Source organism: Petaurus breviceps, unplaced genomic scaffold (genome assembly GCF_028583685.1).
Source record: "Petaurus breviceps papuanus isolate PSGF00001 unplaced genomic scaffold, PetGlider_PUasm1.0 183, whole genome shotgun sequence".
Lineage (NCBI taxonomy): Eukaryota > Metazoa > Chordata > Mammalia > Diprotodontia > Petauridae > Petaurus > Petaurus breviceps.
This window is the reverse complement of record NW_027185791.1, coordinates 16,431,426-16,437,425: the sequence shown is the minus strand read 5'-3', so window position 1 is coordinate 16,437,425 and position 6,000 is coordinate 16,431,426. Positions and strand designations below refer to the sequence as shown.

General features: G+C 40.3%; 1 protein-coding gene across 1 annotated transcript in view; it reads left to right on the top strand.

Moving 5' to 3' along the window:
- The window catches only part of B4GALT1 (beta-1,4-galactosyltransferase 1), an 89,603-nt gene that overhangs the window by 857 nt on the left and 82,746 nt on the right, over positions 1-6,000 (top strand). The window lies entirely within an intron of this gene.

Below are 6,000 nucleotides of genomic sequence, written 5' to 3'. Positions count from 1 at the left end.
TTTGTGTGTGTGTGTGTGTGTGTGTGCGTGTGTGTGTGTGTGTGTGTGTGTGTGTGTGTGTGTGTGTGTGTGTGTGTGTGTGTGTGTAGACAGAGACGGACAAAGTGAGTGTGGTGGGGGCAACGTAGACAACTTAAATGCTGGTTGCAAGGCTTCCCACTAACAGCCCTGTTTTCTGCCCACCCTTTTCCCCCTGTGTGTGTGTATGTGAGAGAGAGAGAGAGTGTAAGTGGGGGCAATATGTAGGCAATCCTGGCACCAAGGCTTCCCCTCTGATAGTCCGGTTTTCTTCCTTTCTCCCTGTGAGGGAGAACTTGTTGGGGGGGAGGGGGGCGGTGAGGAGGCAGTGCAGACAGCACTTTAATCCCGGCGGCAAAAGCCCGCATTTCTTCTCCTTTGGTTTTTGAGTTTCTCACGGGTGTGTGTGTGCGTGTGCGCAGTGGGACAATATGCAGACATGACTTAAATCCTGTCTGCAAGGCTTCCTTCTATAGTCTTGTTTTCTGCTCATCCTAATTCTTTTCCTTCTGCTTTCAAGTTTCGAACACATACGTGTGAGAGTAAGTGTGTGTAGTGGGGGACAGCAGTGTGCAGACAGACATCCCTGCAATCTTGGCTGCAAGGTTCCCCGATTCAATCTAATTTTCTTCCCGTCAAGCTTTTTTTCCCCCGTCGGTTTTTTGAGTTCCTTCTTCTGTTTGCTGTCTTAGGTTTTTTTTTTTTAATTGATTTTTTCGGTTGGTTTTTGGATTTTTTTTTTACCTACCCCAAAAATTCCATTGCCCTTCCTCAACGATGGTAAATTAGCAACGTAAAGGGTTAGCAAACCACGGGCTCAGGCAAGTGTGGGAGGGACACTCTCTTTCTCTCTCCCCCTCACTCTCTTCTTCTTTCCCCCTCTCTGCCTACCTCCCTTCTTCCCTCTCTCCTTTCCTCCTCCCTCCCTAGAAACCAAGTGAACGTTAAACTTTTAAGTAGGAAAGATCTTGAGCTGATATTTCTTTTATTTTTTAATGGGCTATCTAGCAGTACGAGCCCAACTGAGGTTGAAGTCTGAATCACCCGGACATCAATTTTTGTGCAGAAATGACTCTGATAAAGGAGTTAAGTAAAAATGAATTAAAATTCTTTTGATTTATCATTGATTGCCCCTTAGGAAAAAAAAAAAAAAGAGCCCAGTAAGGGTGCTTAGCTTGGGTGTGTTTTCTTAAAGTTTTCTATTTCTCCATTCAGATTTTTAAAAAAAATTTTTAGAGGGTTTCTGGGGCATTTTATGAACCACATTCCAAAAGACCTTCCGGAAACTTGTTACTTCATAACAGGCTGCCAGAAAGCTGTTGCTCAACTTTTTTTTCTGTAATTGCTGTGATATTTTTCTGTATGTCTAAGGGAGGGTCCTGTCCTAATTATTTTACATAGGAGACAGGCAGGTGTAGTATACAAAGTGTCACTGCTTTGGATCCTTTTCTTTCTTGTGAGTTTGGGCAAGTCACCCCGATGGACTTGAGTTTCCCTGTCTTTAAATTTAGGAATTAAAATGCCTCACAGGGATGGTGACTGGATCTAATGAGAGTGTTAGGGTGGACACTATAAAAATGTCAGCTGTTATTGTGGTAGAGAGAGGTCACCTTGAGACCTAATTGAAAACTTTAGAACTTAATTGCTAGATTGATCTGCCAAAATTTTCAAACAAACAAACCCATACAATCAGATACTCTTGAGACACTGAATTCCAGTTAGGAAGATTTTTGAACAGTAAAAGTATCTTGAGAAATAAGCACTTTTAAGGGGGGAAGTGGATGGGAAGAGAAAGAGAAAGAAACCAGGATTTTTGAGTGATTTTAAAAATAGCTTTTTAAAAATTCAGTTGAGGGGTGGCTAGGTGGCACAGTGAGTAGAGCACTGGCCCTGGAGTCAGGAGGACCTGAGTTCAAATCCAGCTTCAGATACTCAACACACACAAAAAAGCTAGCCATGTGATCTTGGACAAGTCATTTAACCCCAGTTGCCCCCTACATTCCCCCCCCAAAAAAAAAAAAAAAAAAAAAATCAGTTGAGTTTTGTCTAGAATTATATTGGAAATATTGCCATAATAAGCACTTGGGAACAAGGGAACAGATTAGTGTTATAATTTTGATGGAAATCAGAAAACTAGTGTTAAAATGCTAGTTAGGATAGATGGTGTAGTTAAAATTTTTTTCGCTGAAGAATTGGTTTCTAAAAATTTTTTTGTATTACTGCATTTCTTGTGATCAGTTTTTACTTATTTTCCAAATTAATGCATTTTGAAAACTTGATTGCTCTCTGGAAAGATGGAATGAACTCCACTGAGTTACCTTTTGGTGTCAAACATTAACTTATTAAAAATTCATGCAATTAAATTGTTTCATTTAGCCTCACAATGTGGAAGTCACTCTAAGCATTCTTGGATAAAGGCATGAAAGTCTTATCAAGTGTCTGCTGAGGAACTTCTGTTTCTAAATTTTATCCATTTGAAGGATTTAGTCAAGTTTCATGTGGTTTCAGATGTTTGCCTTTGTGCTGCAGGCTAATAAAAATTCATCTTGTTTTTGTACTTAAAAGACAGTTATGGCTTTTGTATTATTGTGAAGTAAGGCAGATGTTGGCTGATACCTTGTGGGTTGGTTTTGAGGTTGGTGGGAGAAACCATACATGGGGTTTATTGTGGCTTTTTTCACTTTACAATTCCTTTCCCTGGTAAGATGGCCAGTACAGTCTTTCTATCATGTCCTGTCTGCCCAAAGCTTCAGCCGACTGGTTAATGTCAGATTGTCACCTCATGAGTTGTTAAACTGTATAAGGAGGAGGAACTTACCCATTTCTTATTTTTCCCTTTATTTTACAGAATCTTTTAAAAATATTGACATTTATTTTTAGATTTGTCATTTCTGCATTTCCCCTCCCCAATGAAACAGAGTATCTAAGCAATGACAACTGACTTAAGTAAGTGTCTTACTGAGTACACTTAATCCCATATTATTCAACATTTTAGTCCCTTCTATGTGTGGAGCATAGTGTTAGACCCTAGGGATACAAAGATAGACATATGGAAGGCTTCCCCTTTGGGGAGTTGACATTCTATTGGAGAAGACATCATATAGGAATACAAGGTAAAAATTAGGTAGTTTGGGAAGCTAACATTAGTACCTTGAGGGGAGATGGAATCAGCAAAAGCTTCATGCATAAAAAAGGGGTGCTGTGCTGAGTCTTGAAGGGACTTTTCTGAGAGGTAGAGGGGAGTGTATTCCAGTTATGGGGAACCAAGTGTGCAAAGACATGGAGAAGAGATAACAATGTCTGTGTAAGGAACAGCAAGAAGGCCAGATTGCCTAGACTAGAAAAATAGTAAAGTTAGAAAAGTAGGTAGGAGCCTGGCTATGGAGGGCCCTAAAAGCCAAATGATATTTTTTCCTAGGGGCAGACTGGAGTTTTTTAAGAAGGGGAATGATACAGTTAGATCTGTGATTTAGGAAAATAATTTTGACAGCTGTGGGTAGAGAGATTAATTAGGAGGCTATTAAAGTAGTAGCAGGGTGTGGGTAGGGAGAAGTCAGTCAGATTCAGGAATTTTGGTATAGGTAAAAAGATTTCAATAACAAACATTTATTAAGCACCTACTATTTGTCAGGCACTGTGTTAAGCTTGACTAATTGGCTTTATCAGATGAAGGAGAAAGAAGATTTGAGATAGTCTGGCATTTCAAAACCCTTTATAATTTAGCTGCCTCTTACTTTTTTTTCCCATTTCACCTACACCAGCCTGTCCCTTCCCGCTCTTTGATCCAATGACACAGGGCTGCTTGCTGTTCCTTTAACAAGACATTCCGTCTCTATGCTCTGGGCATTTTCTCTGACTGATCTCCATGCCTGGAATGCACCCCCTCATCATCATCCCCTCTTCAGGACTTCCTTCAAATCCCAGTAAAATCAAGCTTCTAAAGGAAACCTTTCCCAATCTCTCTTAATTCCAATTCCTTTCCTCTACTGATTATATCCCATTTATCCTGGACATAGCTTGTTTGTGCATATTTATTTGCATGTTGTCTCCCCACTTAGACTGTGAACTCCTCTAGGGTAGGGCCTGCCTTTTGCCATTCTTCGTATCACCAGTGCTTGGGGCAATTCCTGGCACATGTTGTTGTTGTCACTGCCCAGTCATGTCTAACTCTTCATGATCCAATTTGGGGTTTTCTTGGCAGAAACACTGGAGTGGTCTGCCATTTCCTTCTCCAGCTCATTTTGCAGACAAGGAAACTGAGGCAAACAAGGTGAAGTGACTTGCCTAGGGTCACACAGCTTAGTGTCTTAAAGTCAGATTTGATCTCATGAAGATGAGTCTTCCTCACTCCAGACCTGGTGTTCTAGCCACTTCAACACTTGACTTCCCTGGCATGTAGTAGGTGTTTAATAAATGGTTATTGACCATTGACTAAATTAGAAGGTTTTGAAGAAAATAGACTTCTATTTTTGACATGTTTGAGTTGCTTATAGGATATCCAGTTCAGAATGTTTTGATGTAGGGCTAGAGTTTGGGAGAGAGTCTGGGACTGGATTTATATATCTGGGAGTCATCTGCATAAAGATGATGATTACAGCCATGGAGATTGACCAAAGGAGAGAGAATATAGAGAAAAGAAAACCAAAACAGAGCCTTGGGGGTGGCTGAGGGCCTACTCATCATTTAGTGAACATTATAAGAAGAGTGAATCAGCAAAAGAAACTCAGTTAAACAGGTGCCTGGTGGAGAACCCAGAGAGCAGTACTGTTCAGATCTAGAAGGTAGAGAATATCCAGGAGAAAAGAATGGTTAGTGATCTCCTGCTGCAGAGAGGTCAAGGATGAAGATGGAGAAGAGACCATTGGATTTGTCAATGTAGAGGTCACTGGGAGGTTTGGAGAGAGTAGCTTCATTTGAGTGACAAGTTCAGAAGTCAGAGCATTGAGGTGAGAATAAGAAGAAAGAAAATGGAAAGCCCTGAGTTTAGATGAAGAGATGTTACAGTACCGAGCAAATTACTTGGGACAAACAATTATGATGTGGTCTCATTTTGTCGTAGTGACGTTCAGACATGTGTGTTCCTACTGATGCTAGGCTGATTTGTCTGACCTTGACCAGATGTGGAGGATTAAACTGGTTTTCCCACCTTTGATTCTTTTTCAGCCGAGTGTTTGATTCTCTACCATAATACTATACATGTGTTTGCTGTCTTTAGTTTGTTTTTAAGAATTGTTGGTAGCTACTCCAGTGAAGCAGGCAAAAACTTGTAGGTCTGAAAAAGTACATTTCAGTGGCTGTTAGGAGATATTACGACAGCTGCTGCTGGCTTGAGGAAGACAGAAAAGATCATTCAAGCCCACAATGAAGCAAAATAATTTCTCTGAAGCTCAGAGGAAAGTGCTATCAAAAAGGAAAAAAAAAAAACAATTCTGAGAATTGACACACTGTTTCTGTGAAACAGCCTAATCCTCAGAAAACAAGCAGAGACCTGGCAGTGGGAGGATTATTATTGGTTCCTCTACAGTTTGTAGGTTTCTTGAAGTTGGAGAACCTGTTTAGTAAACAGCTAACAAAGATCATTGCTTTGAAGGAAAAACCTTGATTGTGGGCAAGGCTATATTAAAATTGGAGTATTGAAGTTTGGGGGTGAAAAGAAACTCACTTTTTCATTCAAGGCTAGACCAAAAGCATTAATTGTGAGAAGTTCATTTGAACCTTTAAGATTTAGGCATCTTCATCAGACGTAAAAAAATCTATTCCTCACACAAATGTTTTTGGGAATGATGAACTCTGATGAATTTTATTGTTCAGTTGTTTCAGTCATGTCTGACCCTTCCTGACCTCATTTGGGGTTTTCTTGGCAAAGATACTGAAGTGGTTTGCCATTTCCTTCTCCAGTGGATACCAGTGGGTCCATTTTGTCAGGGAGTCAGAAGTTAAATGATTTGCCCAGGGTAACACAGTTGGGAAGTGTCTTGAGTC